The 17659-nt window shown below is 40.5% G+C and overlaps 1 pseudogene; it reads right to left on the reverse strand.

Moving 5' to 3' along the window:
* Positions 1-12112: 12112 nt before the first annotated feature.
* On the reverse strand, positions 12113-17182 carry LOC140344425 (kelch-like protein 9; annotated as a pseudogene).
* Between the last annotated feature and the right edge of the window lie 477 nt (positions 17183-17659).

A 17659-nucleotide genomic window follows, 5' to 3' on the forward strand; every position in this document is an offset into this window, starting at 1 on the left:
ACGGCCCACCGCCTCCCCCTGCTGCTGTTGCCATCTGTCAGTACTCCATTCATAAATATGGCATTACAGCCATCCAGGTGGCATTGATGATGCGCTACACCCAGCTCTAGATGCCAGTTACCTATGCGGTCCCTGCTCTGTCTCAGTGACCACCTCCTCCTCCTCCTGCTGCTTCCACCTGAAGCCTGTGTATGGCTTGTAACGGAGTGGTGAAACCTGGTGGCTAATTTTTGTACCAGAGGAACCCCCTTGTGCCCCTCTCTGCCCCTACTCAGGAGACCGTATAAAATCCGGCATGTTCCCTTGACTGCACAAAAAAAAGACTTCCTTATTTTTTTTTTACTTGTAGTTTTGTGCAGAGCTGGGGGAGTCTTGACATGTCTTTTTAAATGTATTTATAGGCTGTAGAAGCTCGACACAGTCCAGGAAAACAACCTGAATTTTTCCCCCATTGACTTTAATAGAGTTTGAATTCGACATTCGATCACCCGAATAATTATGCATTATTCGACCGACTAGCAGTCGAATCGAATAGTGAGCTATTCGACCAACACTAGTAAAGACTGGATGTATAGTAAAGACTGACTAATAAATGGACTGGAGTGAATTTGGTGGGGAAACTGTCAGATAAGTGATCACAAACAGAAGATCATCTGCATATGCAGCCACCTTCTGCTCAGTAAATAAAGACTGATAGGAGACAAGGAACAATCCTGTCTGTGCCATTGGTAATAGGGAAGGTTCCAGACTGCTCCCCGTTCACTCACACTGATGTGGAGGGATATGAGTAAATAGTTTTTATCCATTCCATAATGTGTTCCCATAGGCATACATACATTTGTATATGTGTATACAAATCCCAGTCAACCGCATGGCCGATCTCCTGGTCAAAGTGAATTAGTTTGTGGAGGTATCTTTAAATCCAATTAGCTGAGATCTTAGTGATAGTTTTAGATCCTGGTTTAAAAGCAGTATTAGTCAATAACTAATGCACACAGAGGGATCTTTATCTGTTTGGGAATTACTGTAATGAGGTCTTTGGGGGAGTCCCAGGGCAGCTCAGTACCTGAAGTAAAAGACTTAAAGGCAACCACAAAGTGTGGTGGCACAATCTAAGAGAAAGCCTTTATAGTAAGGGAGCGAAAATCTATCTGGGCCTAGCGCTTTCTACGCTTTCATCTGCATGATTGCTGTCTTGAACTCTCCAGTCATGATAGGGGACACTAATCTATTCCTCAGCCTCCAATAGATTGTGGAGGTTTAATTTCTGGAGGTACTACTTTATCCTATCGATTTTAGGATTGGGGGTCCCGCTATCCCTAATAATAATAATAATAATAAATAATAATAATATTAATATTAATAATAATAAATAATAATCCCTATGATTCTGATTGAGATTGTATAGTGAAGTGTATTAGTTCCTACATTTGGCTGCAATGTCCTTTACCAAAAAGATATTTGCCACAGTGAGGGAAGACAGGAATGAGACATGCATCCGTCCACAATTGTCCCCGTTTCTAATATGTCCTGTGGAACTTAATCAATGCCACTTTGGCTTTAACCTAAATACAGGGAATCCAATTTCTGCGTAAGCAGTGTCAATTTAGCTCCCACATACTTATCTGGTTTGCGATAATATATAGTTTCCACCTCCTGAAGATGCTTCTGAGTGGTGGAGATTTCAGCTTATCTCTCCCTTTTGATCCTGAACTATGGTGTATGAGCAAACCCCTCATCACTGTCACATGAGCTTCTCTGATTACATTAGGAAAGCGATACAGTGAATAATTTCCATCAAAATAGCGTTTCAATTCGGAAGCAAGATTGGCCATCACAACGGGATCAGAGAGGACAGACTCATTCAGCTTCCATTGCCAGGTTTTTGGGGAAGCGTAGGGAAGAGCATCATTAGAACGGGAGCATGATCTGAGAATGCTATGTTGTCAATAGAGCAATGCAGAACCTGGGATAAACTTGTATGTCTATCCTAGAGTACATCTGGTGTGGATGAGAAAAGAAAGTTAAATCTCTTGTGAAGGGATTAATAATCCTCCAAATTTCAAAAAGTTATTGTTGCTGCATGCAACGTTTCAGGCACTCTTTAGTCACTGGCATGGTACCGATGGACTGGTGTCAGACCAATGTGGTTCCTATCTTCAAAAAGGGAGCAAAGTCATTACTAGGTAACCACAGACCTGTTAGTTTAACTTCCATAGTTGTAAAGGTCCTCGAGAGTTTGATAAAGAACTACATAGTGGAGTTTCTGCTGGAAAATAATATTATAAGTGATAGTCAGCATTGCTTCAAGAAAGACCAAAGTTGTCAAACAAATTTACTCCCTTTTTTGAGGAAGTAAGTAAACAGGTAGACAGTGGAATAGCAGTTGATATAGTGTACTTGGACTTTGCTAAAGCATTTGACACAGTACCCCACAGACGGTTAATATGCAGGTTAGGGTCAATAGGTTTAGAAAAGTCAATCTGTAAAATGATACAGAACTGGCTTAAAGAACGCATCCAGAGAGTTGTAATTAATGATTCATACCCTCAAGAAGTAGTTTCAGCAACTACTATAAATTGCTAGAGGAAAAAACAAAGAATATAACTGGGTATTAAAGCTTTTAAAGAAAAATTACAGTGACCGTTGATCCAGAGATTATCTAATTGCCTCATGGAATCAGGAGTTTCAGCAACTACTATAAAGTGATTTAGGACAAAGCTGGATGTCTTTCTAGAAGCACAGAATATACCTGGGTATTAAGGTTTTAAAGTAAAGATAACAGAGACTGTTGATCAGGGGAACATCCGATTGCCTCATGGAATCAGGAAGGAATTTTTTCCCCTGGTGAATCAAATTTTACTTGGGTTGATTTTTGCCTTCCTCTGGACCAACTATATCTTATAGGGTTTTATATCTGGGATATGTTTATTTCCCTAGTGGTTGAACTTGATGGACTTATGTCTTATTTCAACCTAACCTAGTATGTAACTATGTAACTTGCCCTCCAATATAGCCTTTACAAATATGACTGTGCCCTCTGTATCATGGTACTTATCGAGAAAATGCCAGGACACCTTTTTAGAAATGAGCACCGAGGCACCACAAGAATGGGAACCAGTTGAGCCACAAAAGTAACCGACCAGAAATTTCCAGTTAGAGAGCTTGTGGATCTTTGTTTTCTTGAAATGGGTATCAGTGCCAACTGGACACGTAGTTTAGCCAACTCATATAGTAAATTTGTGCAATTTTCAGTATTCAAACCTTTAACATTAAATATCACCTTCTAATTTGTTTCATAATAACCAAAGAAAAACAAAGAAACACCAACACTATCTAGTGTTCCCTGTGTGGGTGGACAACCAGGTTGACATAGAACAAGTGGGTGAGCTAGCAGGGGGGTGGGACCAGCAAGAAGTGGAAGGAGAGAAAACGGAGGAGGTCCAGGGAAGGTAGGAAGAGGGTGGGTACTCTGAGGTACAGAGAAGGGGGGGCTAAACCCAGGGGGGCCTTGGATTTTGGAATTGGGAAGGGGAAAGTAAGGCACCTTGTGGTGTCAAAATTCAGGTTACATTGAGAGTCCTAAGTAGAGAAAAACAAAAACTGTGATGGCATGGGCAAGGCTACCTCTCCTTCCTCCTCGACTATGGTGGGTTTTGAGGGCGAACATACCCATAAAGGTAACAACATTTAACTAAAATTAGAAAAACTTTGCATAGCTAAATATAGCGGTAAATCGTACTGGGACTTACAAAGTCTCACTTTTAAATTCTCCAATAGGAGAGTCACTTAAAACAAAATAAAAAGATACCATGGAGTTAAGCCCTGATTCTCCTGACTGGTTGGTATGGGTCGTCTTGCAATTCTCCTTGCTTGAGTGCAGCGCAGAGGTTCCTGGGGAGAATGGAGTAGGTGAGTTTCAGTCAGCCAGTTTGAAGTGGACACTGAAGCAGATCAAAAGACAGGGGTGTCCTCTTTCCCCATTGCTTTATGCCCTAGTTATGGAACACTTGGCTGTGGCCCTGCGTCGCAATCCGGATGGTAAAAGGGATCAAGATAGGCGATACCCATTATAAACTCTCCTTATAAGCAGATGATCTTTTGCTATATATAACATCCCCTCACGTCACGATACCTTCAGTACTGAAGGAATTTGACAAATTCGGATCACTCAGCAATTTCAAGGTAAACAACTCCAAATCCGAACTTCTAAAAGTTACCTTATACTCGACTCAAATGTCCACTATACACAATAATATGTCCTTTCAGATCTGTCCTACTGCCATTAAGTATTTGGGTATAATGATACCATCAGACCCTTCTGCTTTGTTCTCACTTAATTATTCCCATGCATATAGTAAAATTCAATCCGACCTTCCGACCTTCAGAAAAATGACTCCTTGCCTCTTTCCTGGTTCGCTCGCATAAACACCCTAAAAATGGATATTGTCCCCAGATTGTTATATATATTCCAAACGGTTCCTATATTTTTACCAACTGCATATTTGCGTAAAATACATAGGTTGTTTTTTAAATTCCTATGGAATAAGAAGCGCCCCAGATTGGCATTCGGCATATTATCTTTGTTAATCTCTGTATATTTGTGTTGATTTGTTTTATTCTGATTCATGAAGGTTTTGACAGATTATTGCTACGTTTTTCAGAGTACATGCTGTATCTAAGATGTGTATTTTATGCTCATACGAAGCCAATGCCGTTACGGGTTAATAAGATTTCTGTGTTTTACGTTTTAATGTTTGCTATGTATATTTGTTTATTTCTCTTTGAAAACTCAATAAAGCTGATTGACACAAAATACAAAATTTATATAAGTAATGTGATTGATTTACTCTTTTCACCAGTGTATGGCCCCAGGTATGTCACATGTTCCACAAAGCAAACAACTAATATGTTCCATGCAATGATGACAGCAAGGCTCACAGGAGTAATTCCTGTAAGTTGCGAAGCTGTAAGTTTCAAAGGAGGCCAAAAAGAACAGGGACATACGCACACTGGTGGCAAAGCTTCAGAGACTTGCCACCATGACTAAGGAAGTGACACTAACTGGCAGGATAACTGGATATAGCACATAACAAGAACAATTTTAAAAAAGAAAATTTTAATGCAGAAATTATTTAAGGTTTATTGACACTTCAATTATATGACATTTGATTTTTGCAGCTAGAAAATATCTGGCTATTGAAGTCTTTAAAGTAATAAAGTGATTTAACATTCAACATGTTAAAATGCACATGGTCATGCCTCAAATACACAAATCACAAATGTACTACAGGTGCTAATAAATTGTAAATTCAAGCTAAGCATCATTTCCCACATATCCTAAACCATCCATAAAATAAAATACCTAATATCCTTTTTTACTTTAAATTACCTTGCACTCATTTCTGACAGGGTCACACTTTGCTCTTCTTCCTAAGTGTCCATGAGATTTGCTGTAAATTCCTTGCAAATACATTTAAGTATATAGTGATTTTATTTTGCACACTTTAGATTTAGTGCAGAAATGTAAAGCATTAACCACAGATGAGGGCAGAATCATAAGTGGAGTAGGGGATATAAATAAATATAACTGAGAAACAAACCAAATCACATTTTTTTCAGATGGAAATGAAGGTGCTTTTTTCTTGACACTGTACCTGTTATTTGTAAACAATGGAGGCAGCCATACATTAAAATGGAAACATTTATCAGGGATTCTGTGGCTTTTCTTATAGCCACAGACTATTTTTCTTTACAGCTTAACAGTGTACTGTGGCTCTTTTCATGTTAACAATGATGGTGTAAATAGAATTATTACCTGACTTTGGACTGACACCTTTTACAATCTGGTACAACATCATATTTCTAACAGATGCAATAAAGCAGAAAAAAACTGTGATTACTCACCTATCCTCATTCTGTCACAGTGCACCATCTTCTTTCTTTATTTCTTCCTAAAGACAATATTCAGCCATATTGATTTGTCATACTGATATTATGTAAATCCCACACATTTGCATAGGAATACATTTATTCCCAGCATGTGCTTGAGAAGCCAGAAATGCCTGGTTTCCTGGCAACCAATGTTTGACAGCTGAACTGTGATCAGGCAGATAAAAACAGTGCTTTCCCTTTCTGCAATAACCACCTGTCTGAATTGCCGAAGTTAAAAGTGGGGATTTAATTCCACTTTAACGTGTATGTAAAGTCAAAACATTGTCAAAAAAAAATCAGTTAAAGGTCAAATCTTTTATTGGGCACACCTTTTCCCAGACAACTGTGACAACCCTGAAAATGCCCCGCCCCGAAATGGGGCATATTAGGCCTCCACTGGTAGTCTTTTGTAACCTAGGATGGCTGACACAATAAGACTAAGGGATGCATGTAGAAAATAAAAGCAGATTTAGAACCTTTTACATTGAAATTTACATGACATTTGATGATTTTTTCCTATAAGGTAAACTGATTTTTCAAGTTTACTGGTGCTGTAAATGTGCCTCCTATACTTCTCCCTCTTTTTTGTTTCAATACGTTTTTAATAAAGATCAAAAACATAATAAAACAGATACAGAAAATATCACATACATAAACATGAGGTCTTGCAGCCCCAAATACAATAACACATTGTACAAAAAGTGACATTTCACATGAACAGAAATATACTTAAAATAAAATAAAATAAAAGAGCCATCTTATGGGTCAAGACAAAAGCCTTTTCCCACTCCAATGGGGAAATAGTTACCCCCAAATCTTTCTCCCAAATTCTCGTAAAGGTGGGATCCTTGTTAGCAGATATTCTGATTAGCATCTCATATACCTGGGATATAACTTGAATCGGCCTATTTTCAGAGCATAATAGCCGCTCGAATGCCGTTAAGCTCCTTTGTGTGGGGTAAGTGGCCAAAAATTGTGTTATAAAAGAGGATAATTGAGAATGAAATAACCAAGCGTTCGGCATCCGCTGCACCCTGGCGTCTAAGGAGGAGAGGAGCGGAACCCTCCCATTCTGCAAAACACTACAAATCTGCCTATGATCCCTAACCTTCCAGGATAAAAATTGTTTTGCGTTCATTGCAGGAGCGAACGAGGGATTGTCAAACAAGGGGGTCATGGGCCCTACTCTAACCAGGATGTCCCATTCCCTCAGAAGGTCAGATGTAATAATCGGAATCGAACAGTGTGGACGGAGCTTAGACCTGTCTATCCATAATAAAGAGCGAAGATCAACAGGGGACAGAATATTTTCCAACAGAACCCAGCTCTTCCGATCCCTGTTATGGAACCAATCAACTACCCGGGTCATTATAGCTGCTCTGTAGTAGCATCTGATATCAGGGACCCCCGCTCCGCCCAATATTTTAGGTCTAGTAAGGTACCGGAGAGCTATTCTGGGGCACCTCTTGTTCCACATAAACTTGCTGCACAGCTGCTGCATTTTGCCTAAAAAGGCCTGCGATAAATAGATCGGAATCGTCTGGAAAACTTATAGTAATTTAGGTAAAACATCCATTTTGAGCGTATTAATCCTGGCAAACCAAGAGAGAGGAAGTAAATTATATCTCCCTAACTCAGCCTTTAATCTGACCAACAATGGTTCAAAATTATACTTAAATAAATTAGCCGGGTTTGCCGACATAAAAACTCCCAGATATTTAAATTTCTCGTTACAATGCCTAAACTTTGTGTGGTTCTTAAGGTAATGCATCTGGTGAGGTAAAAGGGAGATATTTAGTATTTTGGATTTGTTGAAGTTCACTTTAAAATTACTTAGCATCCCGAATTTCCCAAATTCCTCTAAAATCGCAGGTATAGAAGTCTGTGGAGACGAAATATACATTAAAAGATCGTCAGCAAACAGAGACAACTTGTAATGCTGTTTTCCAATCGTTATTCCTTGTATTAACTCGTTTGATCTCAGCGCCATTGCCAAATGCTCCATCACTATGGCATACAACAAGGGGGATAATGGACACCCCTGTCTAGTGCCATTAACAATAGGAAATGACGCTGACAGGTTCCCATTGACCCACACCCGAGCACTAGGAGCTGAGTAAAGCGCAGCTATTCTGGCCACCATCATTGGACCCAGCCCTATCTGGCGTAACGCCTGGTACATAAATGTCCAATTCACCCGGTCGAACTCCTTCTCCGCATCAACCGATAACAGGCATACAGGAGTCTTGGACATTTGGGCAGCATGAGTAATCAATAGTGTCTTAAGTGTATTGTCTCTGGCCTCCCTGCCAGGAATAAAACCCACCTGATCTGTATGAATCAGAACCGGTAAATATGTGGACAATCGATTAGCTATTAATTTAGAAAAGAGTTTGGCATCCACATTAATTAGGGAAATTGGTCTGTAGTTTGAGCACCAGGAATGATCTTTGCCTGGCTTAGGAAGAACAGTGATATGTGCTTCTAAACTTCGTGCAGGGAAGGGGTTTTCCCCCGAAATAGAGGAAAACACCCTTGACATAAACGGAGCCAGGGACTCTGCATGTAGCTTATAGAATTTTGGTGTAAATCCATCTGGTCCTGGGCTTTTCCCAGCCGGGGTGTTCTTAATTACCGCTGATACCTCTGCCTCTGTAAAAGCAGATTCCAGGCTAGCAGATACCGCCGGATCCAGCTCCGGCAACGCAGTTGAAGCAATATAGTCCCGGAGGGAAGGGGTAGAATGTGGTGAGGTATGAATATTGTATAGATCAGCATAATATTGTTGAAATATAGATAAAATTTCCTGTGGTACGGAAGTAAGATTACCATTAGCATCTCGTATTTGAGGAATATAAGTGGCCGCTGGCCTGGGATGAAGCCCCCTCGCCAAAAGACGGCCACATTTCTCTCCGTATTGGTAATATGATTTACGGTATTTATTTCTAAACTTTTGATGAGCTAGATCATAAAGTTCAAGTAAACATCTCCTAGCAGAGGTCAGTTCAAGAAACACATCTGCAGACATATTGCTTTTATGCAACCTTTCTAATTTTCCTATATTGTCAAGCGTATGGGTAATCTCTTGGGATCTGATTTTCTTAAGTCTAGAGCCTTGTTGAATCAGGACCCCCCGAATGACAGCTTTAAGAGCCTCCCATTGAAAGGGTAGGGGTGTCTCGTCAGACTCGTGGTCTTTCAAGAAATTCCTTATGGTATCTAAAACTGTCCCTGCGCAGACCGAGTCTCTAAAAAGAGAATCATTACATTTCCAGGTCCATTCCCTGAATCCCACAAAGGGAGTCTGTAGAATTAATGAAACCGAGGCGTGGTCTGACCAAGGGCAGCTCTCAATAAGGGCTTCTGGCTTCCAGTCCAATATCCTATGGCTGATAAAAATATAGTCTATTCAAGAGTAAGTATGGTAGGGATTGGAGTAAAAGGTGTAATCCTTTTCGCCAGGGTGCAGTGTCCGCCACACATCGATCAGTTGTAAATCATTCAATTTGGCTTTAAAGGTATTCAATTTAGAAAACGAGATGGAGGAATGTCCTGTTGATGTGTCTACCCTAGGGTCTAGAGGAAAATTAAAATCTCCTCCAATGATCAGAGCCCCTTCCGCAAATGTACTAAGCTTAGTCAGGAACTGGACAGCTGCTAGAGTCGGCTGGTGATTAGGGGAGTAAAATGAAGCTACCGTGTAAGTCCTATCCCAAAGGGATATCTTTGCAAACACATATCGGCCCAATGGGTCAATGCAGGTGTCCAATACCTGAGTTGGAATTGATTTATGGAAAGCTATTGATACCCCCTTCGTTTTACCATCAGGATTAGAGCTATGAATCCATGTAGTATAATAGCAATTACGAAAGGATGGAATCTTTGGAGAATGAAAGTGTGTTTCCTGGAGCATTAAAATATGGACTCTGGCTTTGTGTTGACTGTACAAAAGTTGGGAGCGTTTGTTAGGGCCATTAAGGCCTTTAGCATTAAGGGTACGAATTTTCAACCCTTGCGAATTGCGTGGTTGTGTAGATGCCACATCAACTGCCATGAGAACTGTTTAGACCAACCACAGGGTGAGCCAGGGGGTGAAACCCAAACAATCAATCACCCTTCGGTAAAGGGCTGGTACTGTTAAAGACAGCGCAATAGGCCAGTCGGGACTTGAAATTGGCTTAGGCTTGGGTAAGGGAAGGGAAAGGAGCAGCAATCGACTGGGGGGGCTATGTCCCAGACGGCTAAGGGGAACTCTAAATTAAAAGGTATCACCTTAAGTGCCGCCTAACCCGGCGGTTCTCCTATGTGGGGGAATGTGGCAGAACAGAGGGGAGACAGTAAAAAGAAAAAATTCTTCATGACCGTATCCACTCGGGGGAAAAGCCAGTATAATAGTAAAACCTCTAGGAGCCCAGTAAATTGGCAAATAACAATAACCAACATTACGTCCGGCAGTTATACAAGAACCAGGTAGATAGCATGGAAACTGCCTAGGATGTCCTCCCCGCAGCCCCCGCTAGACCCCCGGGCCAAATCCGGGGATCCCAGCAAAAGCGGGTGACTGGTAACACTTCTCAGGTGCAATTCCCATGCTTAACACTCACATAAAATTATAAAGCTAACAAACCACATACGTGCATGAAACCATATAAAGAGGCCGGCCCAAACTTATTATAAATTATAAATTATAAGTCATACATTACCAGGGATCAGCCCCGCCTGTAAACCATTGTGGGGGAGGCAATCAAAGAACCAAAAACACAGGTCACATAAATAAAAGGAGCAAAGTACAAATGTGTCCAAATAGAGGATCAGCTACTCGGGTGTTCAAGGCACTTTAGAGGGAAAACTCTTGTCCTTTCGTTGAAGCCTTTTTGAATATGGTGCTGAGCTGGCATCCAGACAACAATTAAAGTGTGGGAATCATTCAAGGGCGAGGTGATGATATGGGTAAAGACGAATCTGTCCCAGAACCATTGCCCTGCTGCCGTCCAGGAGAAGATAGGGTAGAGGATGCTGGCTGACGTTGGTCCGGACGATTAGGAGATCCAAGAGGTAAGGATATTGGTACATCAGGCCATTCCGGTAGCCTCACATCAGGAAGCTGGAGATTCCTCAAGAACTGTGGAAAATCCGCCGGGCTTCTGAGGGAAATAGCAATAAGATGAAATGGGTACCCCCACCGATAGGGAATATTCCGATCACTGAGCACATCCAGTAAAGGTCTGACAGCCCTTCGTAGATCCAGTGTATGTTTGGATATATCCGGCAACAGTTGTATTTGGGCCCCAGCATATTCAATAACATTGGCTACCCTGGCTTTTCTCATAATGTCCTCTTTGATTCTATAAAAATGAACCCGACATCTCTTGGACGTTGGGGATCCCTCCCCCGAGGGCCCAGGGTCCTATGTACTCTATCGATCTCAATATCCACGTCTGGGGGGATCGCCAGTAAATTTGCAAAAATAGTATACGCAGCATGATATAACTCAGAATTGGGTACTGTTTCTGGTAAGCCACGAATACGGATATTGTTGCGCCTATTGCGGTTCTCCGCGTCATCCTGCATAAGGTATAACATATTAATTTGTGCCGCTTGGCGCTCCAAAATAGCCGCATGCGAAACCATTTGAGAAAAAAGATCCGTATAAGCACTCTGGAGCTCTTTAGTAGTACTGGACACTTGTTGTAAGGTCTGTTGAATATGAAGGAATTCCGCCTTACAGCTTGCTTCCAGCCTCCCAATATTTTGATCTAAATCAGAACGTGTAGGGAGCCCCCTTAAATGAGCTTTCCAGTCCCAGCCATCATCTTCCTCCCCTGGAGTAAACAGGACCCTTGAGGAGTCCCCCACAGAAGAAGAAGTACTGGGGCTTAGTAAGTTGTAGCTGGGAGAAACATTCACCTGTCCAGAGGAGGGTCCATCCATGCCCAAGGATGTCACAGGTTCCATGACTGAAGAAGGCTCCGCGGACGCGGGGTCACCCCCGGCTGCATCCGCCCGCGATCCGCATCGGGGTGAAAATCGAGGCCGCGGCTTTGCGGCCTGGTCTCCCGCGGCTCTGCTACCCACGGTAAACAGGCTGGGGATGCCCTTGGATGCCGGCGTCTCCCCACCAGCTCGGCCCTTCTGCCCCCCTTTGGGTTTAGGACCCATATGCAATGCTCAGGAGACACTAGTGTGCTGATAGTAGCGGCTTTTCCCCCTGTGGAGCACGGAGCAGCGCTATCACACGTCCTGCTCCGCCATCGGCCGGCCACGCCTCCCCTTCTCCCTCTTTTTTGTCAGTAATAATTAAGTTGAGAGTTGATCTTTTCTTGTTGGGGGTGGAAGGCCTTTCCTCTTTCTTCACTTGTTTCTCCATCATTCCATGTGGTAGCTTAATAGCACAGGAAGCATGGTCGACTAAAGGCTTAGGCAAAGACCCTATCTTTTTCCATGCCTTGGCCTTTGGGTCATATACAAAGACACCATCTTCTTTGTTTATGTGTTTTAGGGAACCACCTCCAGTAATGTAGAGCTCAAACTGGTAGGTAGTAATACTGAACTGGCAGCAGTCAAAAGGAGAAAGCTTCATGGTGCTCCATTGGTCAACCACTGGGCAGTAAAACTCTGTTTCATTCACGTGGATCCATTCCTTAGCATAAATTATTATAAAAGGTGCAAGTTGTGGACTTAGAATAGAGTTGAGAAAAAGTGATTATATTGGCAGGTTTTAAAATTTATGTTTTTATGAGGAGTTAGGGGAAATATCTATCCTTGTTCTATTTGACAGGTGTCAGGCAGAACAGAAAGAGATAGAATATCACCTTATTTCCTGTCCATTTTCCATGTCCAGGGGTCACACAGAACTGGCTGTAGGAGGAAATCCAATAATGTGAAGAAAAGCACCAATGAAAACATTTTTTTCTAGTAGAACAAGGAAGGTTTAGATTCTTTGTCACATTTGTATTGCTTTTACTGTTTTTTTTCTCAGGTGAAATATTTCTGGTTTTGAAGCAACTTCAGTAAGCATGAAATTGTTAACTTCTTTATTTTGTAAATCTTTGCAAAAAATTGTTTTGGTTTGTTTTAGGGAGGGGGGCTAGGGGAAAAAACATAATGTAAAATAAATACATTAAAATAAAACACAGCTGCAAGGTGACACCAAGGCTGCAATCTTGTAGAAGGGGCCAGGTACACAAATCACTACAGGGAAGTATTTTTTTGTGCCTTTTGGTAGGCATATATATTATTATTCTTTGTAATTCTTTCTACGTGGCAAGGATTGGAGAAAGTAGGAGGATAAATGAAACCATTTTTGAGATGTTGGTGACCTCTCCTTTTAGAAAGATACAAGTTTCTGGTTTCCAGTCTAATCCAAAAGCTTTATTACTTTTCTAGGAAGTATGTACAAAATGTATGCAGGTAAGAAGCTCTGACCTCCTTTTGACTTTTTCAATTGGCATTTTTGTTTTGAGTCAGTGGATCAGATAGTGTTAAAGCTAGGAACAGCAATGTAATTAGCATTTTTGTAGATTAGCAATACCACCATATGTATTACTCATAGTACAGGCTTCCCTTTAATTTTTTTCATCATGCTCTTACCGCATTCAGCGTGCGTCCCTCAACACAGAAGACCTTGTCTCCAATAGTGGCCATACCATGATCACATTGAGCATATGTCATGGCACAGTTAACCACCCAGCGCTTGAGCCTTGGCAGATAGTTGTACATATCATTCAGGGTCAGGTGCATGAAAAAAAAAAACAAAACAAAAAATAATTCAATGACAATGAAAACAACCTAAAAGTTGTTTGCCAGGGTTCCTGTGACTCTACATGTCCATTATTAGGGGATCCCAATCTACCATCCTAGTAATTTTATATTATAGAAACATAACACACAAAGGTCAAAATGAACACCAGCTTACCTGCCTTCTACTGCCTCAATAAAAATTAAACCCTCACTACTTACCCACCATTCCATATTCCCCCTCCTATTGTGTGCTGGTTTTCTCAAGTAGACTGTATGCTCTCCTGATCAGGGTCCTCTCTTCCTCCTGTGTAAGTTTTTTGTAAATGTCTGTCATTTGCAACACTTATTTATGAATAGCAATGTATAATATGTTGGTGCTATATAAGTACTGTTTAATATTATTATTATTATTATTATTTTTATAATAACAACACACAAATCTCCCATGGAGACAGGAATAAAGTAAAAAAATATGGTAGGGAAATGTAACTATTGGCATACTAATGACAAACAAGAAGCTTAACCTATAACTAAACTGTCCCATTGTGGGCTGAATCTTTAAGATGACAGCATGCTCAGATTTTACACTCACCTGAAATGTACCCTTGTGAGTAGTGCCAGCATGATCTGCCACTTGAATAGGGAAGGGGGAGGAACATTCCCACTTATTTTCTGCAAGGTCGTACTCTTCTACACTCTGGGTTAAGTGACCCAGGAGATAACCTCCACCTACAGCAATAATCTGCTCCCCAATCACTTCAGTGTGAAATCAAGTCCTCCTTTCCAACATAGCAGCAACCTGTAACCAAGTTCTAGTGCGTGGATCAAATCGAAGCACCTGCAGGAATTACATGATTAGTAACTGCACTTTCAATGGGTTTCTTTTTATGATTTATGGAGAGCAGAATAAATCACTATAGTAATCAAGCTGTGCCATTAGACTATATTTTTATAGGCCAGCAAAGACAATACAAGGAACAACTGTCATGTACAGACCACAGCAACCAGAGCTAGATTTCTTTTATGGCCACTGTTAGGTAAATCTGTGATGTTGTGTGCACTTGATTGTGTGTCTCATTGGTTAATAATCCACTGATCATAATAGCGATAATAATCCACTGATAGTAAATATACTTTACTAAACCTATGTTTCCTGACAGGGATTCGAATTTAGGGATGTGGTACAATTTAAACATACTTATGTACAATATGTCCTTTCTACAATAATTATGTCACTTAAGGCAAAACTTTGGAGGAAGAGTGGAACCTCTGCCATGATTTAATTACAGGCTTTCTCTAGTTGCTAGTACAAGAAATGGGTGGAAATCTTTACAATGCTGACATAGAATGTATTATGAACCTTTTATAGTATTTACCTTTCCCTTTTTTCTATTTTGAAAAAAAAAAAGTTTACCTGGTTTTCAAGCACCAGAATTTTTTACCACACTAAGGATACAGTATGATACTCTTACCTTGTTAAATGGATGTTTGCCCGATGCGTCGAAAATGGTTTGCCCTCAAATAATAAAGAGAAAGTTGTTAATGACTGCCACACAGTGATTGTAGACAGGAGCACACATCTGTCCAAGTTCAGACCAGGAACTGCCATCTTCATTTTGAACCCAGATACTGCTGCACACTTGGTTATTGGTTGTCCTGCCATCCAAAACTAGAAGGCTTTTTGAGCTGGACCTTATGGTGGTACCTTCTCAGTGGAGAATGGGTTGAGCATAGATTTGGGAATGATATTTTAGAGCTTCTTGTAAGTATCTGAAACAGTTGGAATTTGTTTTTATGGTTGGAGTTTCTTTCACATATGTCCGAAGATCTTCTAGAGAGATAAGTGGAAAACGGATACGTCTGAGGACATCTCCTGCCTCTTAACCTAGAGCTGTCATCTGTCATAGTGCAACCATGACACTACCAAATGGAACAGTTCAAGCTCATAGAAACCTGGAACATCCTCTTGTTCTAGTATTTCACAAAGTTTCCTCTTGTCTACTAGGTTCAGATCCCCAGTATTTACTGTGTTGCAACTCAAGATTGTTTATGAATATATAAATAGATATGTATATGTATATAGAGGTGTATATATATATATATATATATATATATATATATATATATATATATATATATATATATATATAGATGTATATATATATATATATATATATATATATATATATAATGTATGTGTATAGGTGCAGGAATGTTCTGTGTAAACATGAAACCTGTTTTTCTTTGTACTGGCCATAGGGCCCTCCTAGCCGGTTTCCAAGTGTAGGACTTCACAGAAGTAATTGAACAGATGGGTTGGGTTAATGGCCCATCCAGACCTTTTGGTGACAACTAAATTAGATGACCCCACCTAGCTTTGTCTGCAGCTTCCCATATCAACTTAGCTAGGAGGCCTAGTAACTTCCTGAAGTTACAGTAACCAATAGTCATCTTACAGATCACATTCAGGAACCAATCCAAGAGCCCCAAGGATACCTAATGGGAATTAACTGTGTAAAAAGGGGAACTGAGAGAATTTAACTCTCTTGCTCTTGCTCTCTTCTCTCTTGCTTGCTATTTGTCTCCTGAGGGTCTTCCTAGGTAAGCTGGTATGGGGTCCTCTTCGGAAGGAAGTAGGTTCCTGAGGTACCCATTAACCTCTTAGCAGGTAGCTATACACATTCCTGAATTGCATTCTTATATTGTTCAGTATATGTTGATGTTAATATTGCTATTTTATAATTACGGTATTGTGTACTAAGTAGTTACTAGATTATTACAGGGGTTACTACTAATAACTTTATGTCCATGTGATATATATGTAACATTGATTGAAGTTCCTATGTGTAGTTATCTGACAATATTGCTGTGTACTTTGTCTTACCTTGTTTTCTTAATTAAACTGTTTGAATGACTAGCTATTATTTGTGCATGAACCATCTTTAATTGAATATCTATATGCATTGATAGGGGATATCATTTCCATATGTATGCAGATAAATAATTCCTAAATAACACCTGGAACATGTTTGTAGTGATAACCAATGTACTTGCTGGTCTTTATCTTTAGCTCTTCAGGACCATGTTTTTTGACAATATTAAGGATATCCAAACATGTGTCCTGGTTTAAACTGTTCTCCAAGAACTGAAAGCCCAACTTCACTGCTGCCCGGACCAGCAGGACCTCTGCTGTCTTCAACGTGTTCTCGATATTGGACAATGAAAGTGAAAGCTTGTTGGAGTAGATGAAATCTAGAACATTGCGGAGTCCTTTAGCACTGATGCCTTTAAATCTGATTGTGTTGTCAGCTCTGGAGTCCCCAAACAGTAACTTACAGTATGAACTCGCAGATGCAAGGATGACTTTGTGAGCCGGAAAATAGACTCCATCAGCTTCAAGTGTTATGTCACAAAGATCCTAAGTGGATCCAAACTGCTATATCCTCTCCAGCAGCTTTTCAGGATAATTGTCAGAAGTTAAGGTGCAGGTATCACAACCGGTTTGCATTTTGAAGGTTAAAATATTAACTACCCTCCAAATATTACTTCACATGGGCATAAAGTTTTGATCTTGTTACATGTCTTCCCATAGGCTGTCACCAAATGACCTGCAGACCCTTACCAACAAGAATCCACAACATTAGAAAAAACATTTTACTAGCTTTAGTGTTGGGTTACAACACACCCGCCCTATCTCCACAATGCCTGGTAATTTCCCATGTAACAGGAATGACAAAAGACACATAACTGACCTCTGGAGCTTATTGTTTAATGCTTGGTTGGTTGAAGGAGGTCATGTCAACCTAGCAAGCCCAGACATGCACTGGTAAACAAAACACTATAGAATGTTTACAGAAGTACAGGTTGGCAATATTAGCTTGAGAAGGGTATGTGCAATAGATTTAAAAAGGAACGTAATCAACACAGCACAGTTTTTTTAATTTCTCTCTTGCTGTGTGTTTCACTGGAGTGACTAAGTATGTGT

Source organism: Pyxicephalus adspersus, chromosome Z (genome assembly GCF_032062135.1).
Source record: "Pyxicephalus adspersus chromosome Z, UCB_Pads_2.0, whole genome shotgun sequence".
Classification (NCBI taxonomy): domain Eukaryota; kingdom Metazoa; phylum Chordata; class Amphibia; order Anura; family Pyxicephalidae; genus Pyxicephalus; species Pyxicephalus adspersus.